The sequence below is a fragment of the Eublepharis macularius genome, chromosome 1 (assembly GCF_028583425.1).
Source record: "Eublepharis macularius isolate TG4126 chromosome 1, MPM_Emac_v1.0, whole genome shotgun sequence".
Taxonomy (NCBI): Eukaryota; Metazoa; Chordata; class Lepidosauria; order Squamata; family Eublepharidae; genus Eublepharis; species Eublepharis macularius.
The window spans coordinates 153,583,587-153,596,806 of NC_072790.1; positions in this window are offsets into that span (position 1 = coordinate 153,583,587).

The window sequence follows — 13,220 nt, forward strand, 5'->3', positions numbered from 1 at the left end:
TGCTCATGAGCAACAATAGCAGCCTCAGGGAGAAATAAGAGTCTCCCTTTATTTAGTCTGTATACTATTAATCACTGAGAACCTCTCAGTAATTAATCTGGTACAAATGATCTAGACACTTCAGTTCTTTCTCACTCTTGAACACTAAAGTACATGTTAGCATTTCCTACTGAAATATTCTTATTCCAAAGGAATCTAATTTGGATGAGTCAGAATTTTCTCCACACACCTCACTTCAGTATGTAACAAAGACTGTCCAACATGTCTCCTTATTGCCTGGGGATTTTTCTTTCATTATATAAACAGGATCCCAGCTTCCCTTCTTGGGCAAATCCAAGGCTATCAGGTCTTCTGCTGTAGTGAGAGACCTCCTAGTGGCAGCCTCTGACCTCTACCATAGCTCAGTAGGGTAGCAGAGAGAAGAAGAGCCCAAAATCACTGTCACATTAATGGCAGGATGCCATTTCAGGGGTGAACCCAGGATCAAGGCAGGAGCACGGGAGAGCCCTTTCACCTGCAGGGTTGCCCTTTTGACCTGTTGATGACGTCACTTCCCAGAAGTGACATCATCACGGAAGCCGGAGGAGCGCACGTGCTGTGCGCGTGTGAGAAGAAACAATCCAGAGATGCAGCTGGGTTAATGCTGGGCTCCCAGTCCCCCGCTGGGAGAGTCAAAGGACCTGGCAACTCTATCATGCCATCAAAGCTATCCTTTAGCCATCTTGCGTAACCTGCTTTTAACTTGATAATGTGATTGTTTTTACTTCTATGTATTATATTTTAAATTGTATTATTGTTATTACGTTGTTGTAAACAGCCCTGAGCCTGCTTGAGGGGAGGGCAGGTTAAAATTAAACTTGATAATGTGATTGTTTTTACTTCTGTGTATTATTTTTAAAATTGTATTATTGTTATTATGTTGTTGTAAACAGCCCTGAGCCTGCTTGCGGGGTGGGCACATTAAAATTAAATTGAATTAAATTATCATTCACTGGGAACTCTATGCTTTTACTGTAGAATTTCTGGTGAATGCTAGAGCATTGTATTGACAGAGTGATGTCATTTCTGGGTTCATACTGGAAATGATACTGTTAACGTGATGCTTCTCATGTCCTCCACCCAGCCTTTCACTAAGTGCCAGTTGTTGGCTGACAACCCTTGGCCAATCAGTGGATATACTAATTAGCTCACCCAGCCCCATCTCCAGTCTTTTAAGCTGGGAGGGGGAAATGTCTTTTGTTTTGAAACTGAAGCTCCAGCCAAAGCAAAAACAGGTCCATGCCTCATCTGCATCCATACTACCTATGTTTGTGCAGTGGCCAACACCCCATCTCCAACTTCTTCAATATCCCAATCTTTGACATTTGGGACCTCCAGTTTGGATATGAACCTCTGCATGGAACCTACTCAAATTGACAGTTATAAACCCTTGCTTTTCCTGTTTGCTCTAATTCTTTGGCATTTTTGTTACTTCCTCTTTGAAACACATTGCATAGTGTGCATGGGCATTTGAAATATCTGAATCTTAACCTGATTGTTCCAGGGCTAGATATTATGCTGTATGCTTGATATTACAATGAGTCTGCTATGCTGCTCAATAAATTATCTCTGGTTTACCATTTTCACATTATCAGTATTCCTTCCAAATTTTAAAGTAGCATTAACCCTTTGTTAGCAGGAATCTTTATTGCCCAGACTAGGTGCATAATTCTGTGTATATATGCTCACAGAAGCATACTGACATACAAGCACCTGTCTCATTCATTAAAAGATTGTCAGCACTGGTAAAGAACTTTCACAACAGACAAAGGTGAATTTTGATAAACCTTCAGTCCACAAACTATGTCTCAGAGCTCATAGATAATTTGCAGTGGTGACTAGGAATACAAGTCTGAAAACTGCTGTGCTTGTTCATTTCTTGTTTGAAGCCATAGCTATATATTAACATGGCGATACAGGAAAGTCAGCATGGATTTGTCCCAAACAGGTCCTGCCAGACCAACCTCATCTCCTTCTCTGACCAAATGACAGACTTACTGGATCGTGGGAATGCTGTCGCTGTAGTTTATCTGGAGTTCAGTAAAGCTTTTGACAAGGTTCCTTTTGATGTTCTAATGGGTAAACTGGAGGACTGTGGACTGGACTCTAGGATGTTATATGGATAGGGAACTCGCTGGATAACCACACCCAAAGAGTAGTTATCAATGGCATTACAACTGATTGGCGGGAGTTGTCCAGTGGAGTGCCACAGAGCCCAGTGATTTTTAATATTTTATGAATGATCTGGACAACAGTGTGATGGAACTACTCATTAAATTTGCAGATGACACCAAACTGGGAGGAGTAGAAAACACCTTGAAGATAGGGATAGAATTTAACAAGATTTCTCAGTGAACACACTGGGAAAGTGGGCAGATTTAAACAAGTTGCAATTTAACATAGATAGGTGTCAGGTTCTCCACTTGGATATCAAAAATGCAAAGCATGCATACTGGATGAGGGATACAGTTCTGGTAGCAGTGTGTGTGAACAAGATCTTGGGATATAGATGGCTAGGAAACTAAATATGAGCAGTCAGTGTGATGCAGCTACAAAAAAGGCGAATACAGTCTTTGGGTGTATCAACAGAGGTATAACATCCAAATCTCTGGATGTCATTGTCCCACTATATACCACATTGGAGTACTGTGGAGTACTATATACCATCTGGAGTATTGTGTGCAGTTCTGGAGGCCTCACTTCAAAAAAGTTGTGGAGAAATCGTAGTGGGCGCAGAGGAGAGCAACCAGAATGACCAATGGCCTGGAGACGAAGCCCTGTGAGGAAGGACTGAGGGACTTGGGAATGTTCAGAGAAGGGGAGGATGAAGGGAGACATGTTTTCTCTCTTTAAGTATTTAAAAGGCTGTCACTTAGGAGAGGGGAGGGAGCTGTTCCTGTTGGCAGCAGAGGATATGACTCAAAATAATGGGTTTAAACTACAAGAAGGAAGGTACCAGCTGGATATTAGGAAAAACTTCTTCACATTAAGAGTAATTCAGCAGTGGAGTTGGCAGTCTGGGGATGTGGTGGTTTCCCCCTCATTGGCAGTTTTCATGGAGTGACTGGACAAATACTTGTTGTGGATGATTTAGGCTGTTCCTGCATTGGGTGGGGGTTGGCCTAGATGGCCTATAATGATTCTATGATTACATGAAAATTATTTTTTATCTCCCCAACCCCTGTACATTAAGGACTAATACATTGTCCCTAATGTCCTAATCCATACACCCATGTAGGGTTGCTAGGTCCCCTTACCCTCCCAGTGGGAGGGGGAGGGACCCAGCTGTTACTTTTTTGTGTGTGCGGCCCTGCACTGGTGCGATGATGTCACTTCCATAAAGTGCATGCATGCACTTTGCAGTGGGTCCAAATCAGCCCACTGCAAAGTGCAGGAGCACTCTAGGGGCAGCATGATGATGTCAGTGACATCGTCAGGCCAACCCCAGGACTACGCTCAAGAGGCCCATTCCTCACCTTTCCCATTGCCGGCCAGGTAAGTGGTGGTGGAGGGTGAAAGGTGGGAGCTGGGAATCCCCCACCCCCACCAGGGGAATGAGATCACTTCACCCATGTAATAGTAAAAATAGATTATCTCAGCATAGCCTTAAATGGCTGAAGAGATGATCCTGCCATAAAGAGGCACTTTAAGGCCACACCAATCAGTACTTCCACAGCCTTCTTTGGAGGCAGACTGGGAGGGGAAAAAAGCACTGGAAAAGGTCCCCACTTTCTAGCCCACTCAAGCACCACCCTCACAGAGGAGGAAGGGAAGGAGGGAGGGAGGATAAAGGAGTTAAGCAGCTCTGCAACTCTTCCAGGCTCTTTACCTGGCTTACTGAAACCAGGCACCACCTTTCTTGTGTTAGGCAAGATTTCTTTTAGCAGAGACCTGCCTTCCTCAGACTGGGGGTGGCTCACAATGGCTGGGAACCACCTTTTCTAGGCTAGCATGGCTCTTCTAGCCTGGGCTGCACCAGCTCAAGTAGGGGAGCAGCCCATCAAGGAATTCCCCAGGCTATAATAGCCTGTCCACCCTGGCCTTCTTCACAGTTGCACAAGTGTATTTCCTTGGGCCAGTTTTTATTTCAGTCAGAATGACAGACCTTCTTTTCAATCCATAAACTTTTGTTCACTGCAAATATTGTGTTCTATAATTTTCATTTAGAAAGATGCATGTTCACATTCTATTTTGTGGCCGAGAGGCTTTATGACGCAGTGACTGAAGGGTTGATGCCAAGTCCAAGTATGATCTGCTATCTTGCGTTGTTTGGAACCAACCATCTAATGATAAATTCTAGTAAAGAAATTCTAATTCTTCAAGTATGTGGAGCCTCCTATATACATTTGTAATAAATGTGTATCTGAAGTTCCCAAGATAATTTGTCAGTGTTGTAATTTTATTCCTTATTTGTTTGCTTTCATTCTTGCCAATAGAATTGTCATTATTGTTCGGATCCAAGTGAAAAAGGACTGTAGTCTTTTACAATTTTTAAAAAAATTTACAGTTATGACTGGTTCTCCTTTATGTTCTAGAGAAGACAGCAGTATGAGGGCACCATTAATTTTCTCTACATCTCCAGTATATGCAATTAAAGACTTTCTTTAATAGGAGCATTTACAGATCAATTTCTAAATTATTCTTTTGAATACAGCCCCTAAAGGACACCAATAATTGCATAAATACAGTGTATCTTTACAGCATTAAAGGAAGTCTATAATGAATATAAAGACATAAATATTTTTATGTACCTGTATCCAAAATGAAACTACTAAGCATTCACTCTTGCATAGTGGATTCAATTGAAGATAAATATACTGTTGTAATTTTATATATTAAGAGAAGAATAAGGATATATCTTATTAAAACATCTTCAAGTAGCATTAGTTACAGCATTTAGGCTACACGTTAGAAAAAAACAATTTTAATAATATTAGGGTTACCAGCCCAATGGAGGGGATGGGAATTCCCCACTCCCAGCCTCTGCCCCTGCCACCTCGGTGGGGGTGGGGGTAGTGATAGAGGCACGTGAACTGGGCAGGAAACTTCAGAGCATGTTGCTCGCTCTGGAATGTTCCCATGTCACAATGGGAATGATATCATTCTTGGTATGATGCAAAAGCAACTGGCAGCCAATTCAGTAAAAATTGGCTTCAAATACTATTTGGGGGCTATTTTTACCGAACCAGCCCCCAGCATGACTCCTTACTTCCACATTGTTCCAGAAATGCCATCATTCCTTGCATGACATGGGAGTGTTCCGGAACATGTGTATGCTGCATGCATGCACAAGGTAAGACCCTGCAAGTGCACACCCCTAATGACCCCCCCCATCCTCCACTCTCAGCTCCAGGGGACCTGGCAACCTTAAGGCATTACTACAAGCAGGTAAATGAATGAAGTAATTGAAACTGAGGCACTAACTAAAAAGAATACTACGAAAAACACACACAAAATGGAACATTTGCTTGCGTTCATTTCATGTTACAAGCAGTTATTGATCTAGGCCTGCCACCAGAGATTTTAGTCTGATGGGGACTGTGATGTGCACATCTCCTGATTGTACTAGTGTATATGCAAGTGAGAGCGCAATAAAGAAATCATATAGCCGACAGTGTGTTGTGGCTGAGATTAACTCGACTGGAACTTCAGCAAGATAGATCAGCTGTTTCCAGTAAAAGTAAAAAGAATCCTGAGAAGAAAGGCAGTGGGCAAATAAGCCCACAATGGAATCTGAGGCTGCAAAAATGTGGAGTAGATCCCAAAAGAGACCTAGAGAAAAACAATTGTGACCTAAGAAGAAGACGAATAAAAGCTGTTTGGGGGCTTAGCTATATACTTTGGCCTCCCATACAAGGTGCAAATAATGCTGTTTAATATGTGCACTTGGTATATACAAACCTTTAGATTGGCTTGTACCCTTTCATTCTGGCTATGATTGGGGAGTATGGTGCTTAACTATGCAGCAGGAACCAGTGGCTGAATGACTGATTGATTTCAGCCAAGCGGAAACAGGAATCTTTACTCCTGGGATGCAAGGCTTCTCTAAGAGTATTCTTAACAACTATTACTATGGTTATGCTAACACATCCCTGTTTTGTATGTGTGTCAGAGCAGATACTGCAGATAAGAGGCACTTCTCTTCTTGGTTATACCAAATACGTTAATGTACTAGGAGGATATAAAGAATCATGATCCTCCTCAGTTAAAGCAGATTTACTAGTTTATTTAAGGCCTGGCATGGGAACCATTATATCTGTATGACTTAAAAATTACTATATTAAGTAGTTTCTACTGAAGACTTAATCCTTGTGCCGATAAACAGGAAGGTGGAAAGAGGAAAGACGAAGGGGAGAGTGAGTGACAGTGTCTCTTTGTCTGCAAGCAAGCATGGAATCCTTTTTCCTCTGCATATATGTGGGTTGGAAACCCCTGAACCTTGTCTCTAGAGCACTTAATTCCACCATGGATGTCATGGGTCCATTTACTGGGGGTTTGCCAACCTAGAACATACTGGCCACAGGGTTAAAGTAACACTGTGCATGCTTTATCTACTTACACCCTGTGGCTGCGTTGCAGGCAGGGCTATCCTTGGGGTATTAGCTTCCCTATGGCACAGCCAGCTGGCTCCTTAGGATATCTTTGGATATTTCAGCAATATAGATAATGTGCCACTATACTGGACTCTGGACAAAATAGGAGGCTGATCTAGGATAAACCATCACTATATCCTGCACTGGCCTATCTGAACTTTCTTCTCAGTCCAGCGACAAAATTCCAAGTCTCCAGTGATTGACTAGCAACTTGAGTCCACCTCAAGACACCTTAAAGGCTAACAATATTTTCAGGGTATAGGTTTTTAGAGTCAGAGCTTCCTTTGTCAGATACCTGGTATTTGAAGAAGGGAGCTTTGACTTTCAAAAGCTTAAACCCTGAAAATCTTGTTGGCCTTTAAGATGTTACTAGATCTTGCTGTCCTACTGCAGACCAATACGGCTACCCACCTGAAACTTACCAAGGGTAGCATTGAATAAATGGTTCATTACAAGTAGTCAGCAAAACACTGAGACAGCTGAAAATACCTAGTGGATATGAGGAGGGTAGCACCAGTTTCTCAGGTGATTTGCACTTCCATCTTCCCCATTTGAACGTACACAGACACTTTCTTTTGACTAAACAACAATATGCTTATTGTCTCTTCCACAAGGCTTAAAAGGCTTTTTTTGGCTAGCAAGTAAGATAGTGTAAAGCTGTATTTCTTTCACAGCAGAGCTTGGTCACAGTGTTACCCACAGGACTACAGTACTGACAAACTGTTTCTCCTGGTGAGAAAGGGGGGTTGATTTTATGTGGGAAAGGCTCACTAAACCCTGGCATATCACTAAACTGTGGCATAGTCCCTTCACTACTGCCTTTACTACATTGACAGAAATACTGTAAATATAGATTTCACCTATTCAGTACCCACACTTCTCCAGTCCAGTCATCCTTGAACTCAGATGATAATGTTAGCTCATCTCCAGATCCTGCCTTAGTCCCCTCACCAATTCCCACCCTACTATCTCCCTTCCTAGCATATGATACCTGTTCCTATCCCCATCTCTAGCCCTAGCTAAGCCTTATCTGAGAAACTGACTACCCCTTTAATTATCCCCCTCTCCCACAGGATCCACAGCCTGCCATTGGCTGGTGTCTCTAGAAATGTGCACATATAGCCTTGGATTGACTTTAGTGCCTAGAGAGCAGAAGTGGAACCTGTCTGCCACATAGCTGGTATGGAGTTGGTTAACTTGCTTCTCATTAAAGTGAGTTTATTAGCTTTTAAGTTGATTTAAAACTTAATAACCAGCAGCATTGTACCCCAACTCCATTCTCATAAGACTGCAGGTAAAGTCTGTCAAAAGACTTCCTGCACCGCTCTGTCTCATCCCACCTCAGAACTGCTTTAGGCATCTATAATCTCTTCCGCTGAGCACTGTTTCTTCCCTCTGTTTCTCACAAACTGTGCTTCCCCTGTGTCCAGTTTTAATGCCAGAGGCATACATTTAAAACTATTATCCGTTGATAACTCAGGAAAAAGGAGAACTAGGGTCAATTTGGGCAATTTTTCTTCTGAAGTTTCCATTGAAAAGCAATCTGTTATGCCAGTGGGAAATCTTCACTGACACAGAATATATTTTAGATACTTGAATCACAGTGTAGTTACAGCTTAGTAATGAACATAGTTGGCTGTTATTCAGTTAATTTTATCTTTTGAAATAAATGTATCTAGATTTACAACAGGAAGGAACAGCAGTCACTTGAGTTTATCAGATGTCCTCTACACCCACTCCACTAGATATGAGGTTCCTGGCTATCCAGCAAGGGACCAGTTTGCCTCAGCCCATATGAGAGTGTGACTACAAGTGACTTTCTCCACGTGGAGAACACTAGATTTTTCTCACAATGTTTCCTGGGAAATGAAGTCCAAGTGGTTCTTCCCCTCTGTTAGAATTGCTGCCTGAAGAGCCACAAGAGGGCTTCATTTGTGAGCGGGCAGCTACTACTTTCTCCCAGGGCATCTTGCAGGCTGCCTGCTCCTGGGGAGCTGCTCTGGAGAAAGCGGCCATGTTGGTGAAGCTTCAGCCGCAGCGACAGCAGAAGAATCTGCAGCAGATCCTTCCACTGTCGCTGCGGCTGAATCTTCACCGATGCAGCCACTTTCTCCAGGGCAGATCCCCAGGAGCAGGCAGCCTGCAAGATGCCCTGGGAGAAAGTAGCAGCTGCCCGCCCACAAATGAAGCCCTCTTGTGGCTCTTCAGGCAGCGATTCTAACAGAGGGGAAGGACTACTTGGACTTCATTTCCCAGGAAACCTTGCGAGAAAAATCTAGTGTTCTCCACGTGGAGAAAGTCACTTGTAGCTTTGCTGTGAGTCAAATGTGGTACAAGGCTTGATTGGTGAACTGAGGTGGCTCAACCAATCAAAGTGAGGCAGCAGAGGAGATATCTGGCTGCCCCCTTTTTAAAACTGGCATTTGCTGAAGAAATCAACCCACCCACCCTCCCTGGATACATCATGGGACTAGCTAGTTGCCAATTGAGGCTAAACAGGAGTTTGGGGGGGTTCCTTCAGATTGACAGTGGAGGGGGCCTGTTTTTTTGTCTGCTCCATAATGTATGCAGTGGAAGGAGTTAACAGGCCTGTTTAAAAGCTGGTTAGGCCATGTCTAGTTGGCAGGAATAGGGCGAGTTGCTCAGGATAGATAAGGTTAATCGGCAAACACCTTGAGGCATCTCAGTGATGGGGGGGGGGGAGTGTCCAGATCAGGCCATCACACGCTTCTAGGCAGCTTGGCGGAATGTTGAACAAGTGACAGTTGAAAAGTCCATTGAACAGCAGTTGGAGAGTCAAACTGCAAGACCAGGACGCCTACATTTCCCATCAAAACTTGAGGGAAGCTGACAAGTGTCCAACTAGTGTCAGGTGTCACTTGTAGTTTGGCCCTCAGAGAATCCCAAAGAGGGAGACTTTTGAGGAAGGGGCAGTTTCCAGATTCTTCCTCCTCCTAAACCCCCATATTCTACAGTAACATGTCAGTCTTCTGTCCTTTACCCATGACAGAAAATATTTTCCTATATCATAGTAGAATGTGTGGTATAATTCTTAATAATTCTTAAAAGAATAATACAAAATATAGCAGCAGTCACTATTCCCCAACTTTTGCTAATAAAACACTAATTTTTTTTGCTTTGCTTTGAGCATTTCTATGAAATATGCAAATTGGAATAATGAGGGATTCTAAAAGCAACTGCTTCACTTACTTGGAGGTCATAGGACATAATGGTTCTATTGATTTCAATGTGAACAAGTTCAAAACTCTTGCCAGAACAAATATATATATATATATATACTAGCAACAAAGCCTGTTGTGTGAAAATATACAACGGGCTCTGGAAAACTTGTTGGTCTTTAAAAAAAAAATCATGAAACATAACAATCAGTCATCAACGGGTGAATGATTTCTTTGTATACAATATTTTTTATAAAGATTTTGTCGGAACTGAGAAGTAATTTGCCATGCTGTGGTCCATGGACAATATAGCTTACTCTGAGGAAACTGCTTTCAAAATGGAAGCCTAAGCACTCTTCTCTGCACCTCCCCTCGGCGCCCTCTCACTCTGGCTTCCAGGCTGCTGCAAAGCACCTGCTTGCCATCGGGAGGGGCCTGGCCGAATTGACGGCCTAAGAACTTCTCTCCATGCCTCCTCTCAGTGCCCTCCTGCTCTGGCCTCCAAGCTGCTGCAAAGTGCCCTGTTGCCACTGGGAGGAGTGCTCAGGCAGTCAATTCACTGGCCCCCACTCCCAATAGCAATCAGGCACTTTGCAGCGGCCTCAAGGCCAGAGTCATTAGCAATGCACCCGCACGAGAATAAAAAGTGAGTCATCGCCAATACAGCTTGCTTTTTCTATAGTAGGATATTGCTAATGTGGTGATGCAGTCAAAAAGACTCCAAGAAACTCTCTCATAGTCACAATAAGTAGCACTGCCATTATGTTTGGATATTAAGCTAAATGTTGTAACTTTGAAAAAATTGAACACTTTAATCATGCATTACCATTAAACACATGATGCATATTAATTATTGTCTAATTTAGTTACATTTAAACAAAACTAGTCTTGAAAATATTGTATATTTCTACATTATTGTTATTGTATATGTCTACATTATTATTATTGTACTGCTACCAGTCTTGGATGCTGTTTTATATTATATATAATGTTATTTTAACTGTGAATATTTATATATTGTATTGTTTGTATGCATGTTAACCTCTCTGAGCCTGTCTGCCAGGGAGAGCAGATTACAAATCTAATAAATAATAATAAATAATAAATAATTATTCTAGGGTTTTTTTTTAAATTCTCCTCTAAATTTCCAAATTTTTCCATTGGAAAAGTTGAAAAACTCTTCAAACCTTTTATGCTATACATTTTGAGTGTGAAAAACCTTGCCTTAAGAAGCATTTTCATCATTCTAAAAGAGAAAATATTGTCATTGGAGTTGTTTTTCAGTGCTAAGTCCAATAGAAAGAACTGGGTTATGAGGCTGTCCTTGGGAGAAAAATGGGAGGGGGGCATTTTCCCCTGGATTTTTCCATTTTTTTCCACAGGCACTCACATCTTGGAGAAACACTAGTTATGTGTTTAGTTTCAGATGGCTATCTGCGTTGGTCTGCAGTAGATGAGCAAGGTCTGAGTCCTGTAGTGCCTTAGACCAACAAGATTTCACAAGATACGAGCTTTCGAGATTCAAGCTCCATTTGTCAAATATGAGTAGGAATAGAGATCACTGAGTTCTTCTATCCCAGTCAGAAGATTGGACAGGTGTTGCAAAGAAGAAAAATAGGACGATGCAGTGCTGTTTTTCTGCATTTCCATCCCCATTCTAATCAACCTAATTATATTTCACATTGTATCTCTACATCCTGCCTTACTTCTTTGCAACACCCCTCCCACCTTCTGACTGAAATGTAAGGGCTCAGATAGGTCCATTCTTACTCAGTTCTAGATAGGCCTTAGACCATCCTGAGTCAATAATGTTAGAAATATTGTCGAAGGCTTTCACGGCCGGAGAACAATGGTTGTTGTGGATTTTCTGGGCTGTATAGCCATGGTCTTGGCATTGTAGTTCCTGACGTTTCGCCAGCAGCTGTGGCTGGAATCTTCAGAGGTGTAGCACCAAAAGACAGAGAACTCTCAGTGTCACAGTGCTGGCGAAACATCAGGAACTACAATGCCAAGACCATGGCTATACAACCCGGAAAATCCACAACAACCAATGTTAGAAATGCTGTTTGTATCTCTCAAAAGTTCCCCTACAAAAAAGAAAACTTTTTAGAAGATGAGTATTTAACTCTACTCAGACATATACAGCAAGCCCAGAGATGTTTTTTTTTTTTAATGTTGGATATAAAAACATTGCTACTAGTGTAGTCTCTGGGGATTGCTTAAACTTTACGTAAGCATTTGTCTACCCATGAGAGATTAGCATTTGATTTGTAATATGATTTCTTGCATCCATTATATATTTCTTTAATCCATTATATTTCTTAATCTATTTTATATTTCTTTAAACTGTAATGCTTAATCTTTAGAATAATACATTTTTTTATTTTGAATGTACTAAGCAGTCCACTGTTGGAACAAATTTAAGATTAGAACAATGTACAAATTCTATAGCTACATAAATTATAACAGAAAAAGCTTCTTGTAATATTTCTTTTCTCCCAATATTTACTCAGGAATAGAGATGGGCACGAACCAGAAAAAAAACAAGCCATGTGGTTCGTGGTTCATCATGTATCAGTGGCAATGCTAATTCAGTTCCAGAATTAGCATTGCCACTGATTCCCAAAGAATCAATAAAATAATAGCAGCATACAACAAAATCCATAACTATTCAAAAAATCATATATTAAAGCATCAATTGTAATAGTGAGTACAATATTGTTGATAATAACTCGGTGATTCCATGTGCTTTATTTATTACTGTTCTAGCTTTTTTGTGTGCATTTTTCTGGCACAGGACTTTCATTGCTCTTTCAGTACATGTTAACACATATTTAAGGAATTTGATAGACTTGAGGAAGGGATTGTATGCATTATGTCAATAGTTCCAAAATGTTCACTTTTGGAGAACTCGTGGGATGTCAATGTTCTCCACCTTCTGAGGAACTCTGAAATGCCTGCTATGGAATCTTATATATTGGATTCTGGGCATGTTTTAGAAGATGCATTAGTTTGGATCCTACATACAATTTCTGCTAATGGGGAGAGGGGTGATTTTTTCCTATTCTTCCTCCAGGCATCAGATTCCCTCTCATGCTTTTCCTGTGTTTCCCAGTACACCAGGAGCAGCATTTCAGGAATCATTTGTTCTATAGCAGGAGGGGGAAGGTGAGGAAGTCCCGTTCTGCTGGCAGAAATCCCTTCCATCAGCAGAGATTTACTATGGGATCTAAATCTGACAGTTTACAGAGGTTTTATCCAGATCTCCTGAACCTCACTATTGCTGCACATGACCTGAAGGGAAGACCTAAGATGTTACCACACTAGCATTGCCAAGTTTGGGTTGGAAAGTTCCTCAAGATTTAGGGGTAGAGCCTAAAGAGAGCAGGGAATGGGGATGGGAGGGACC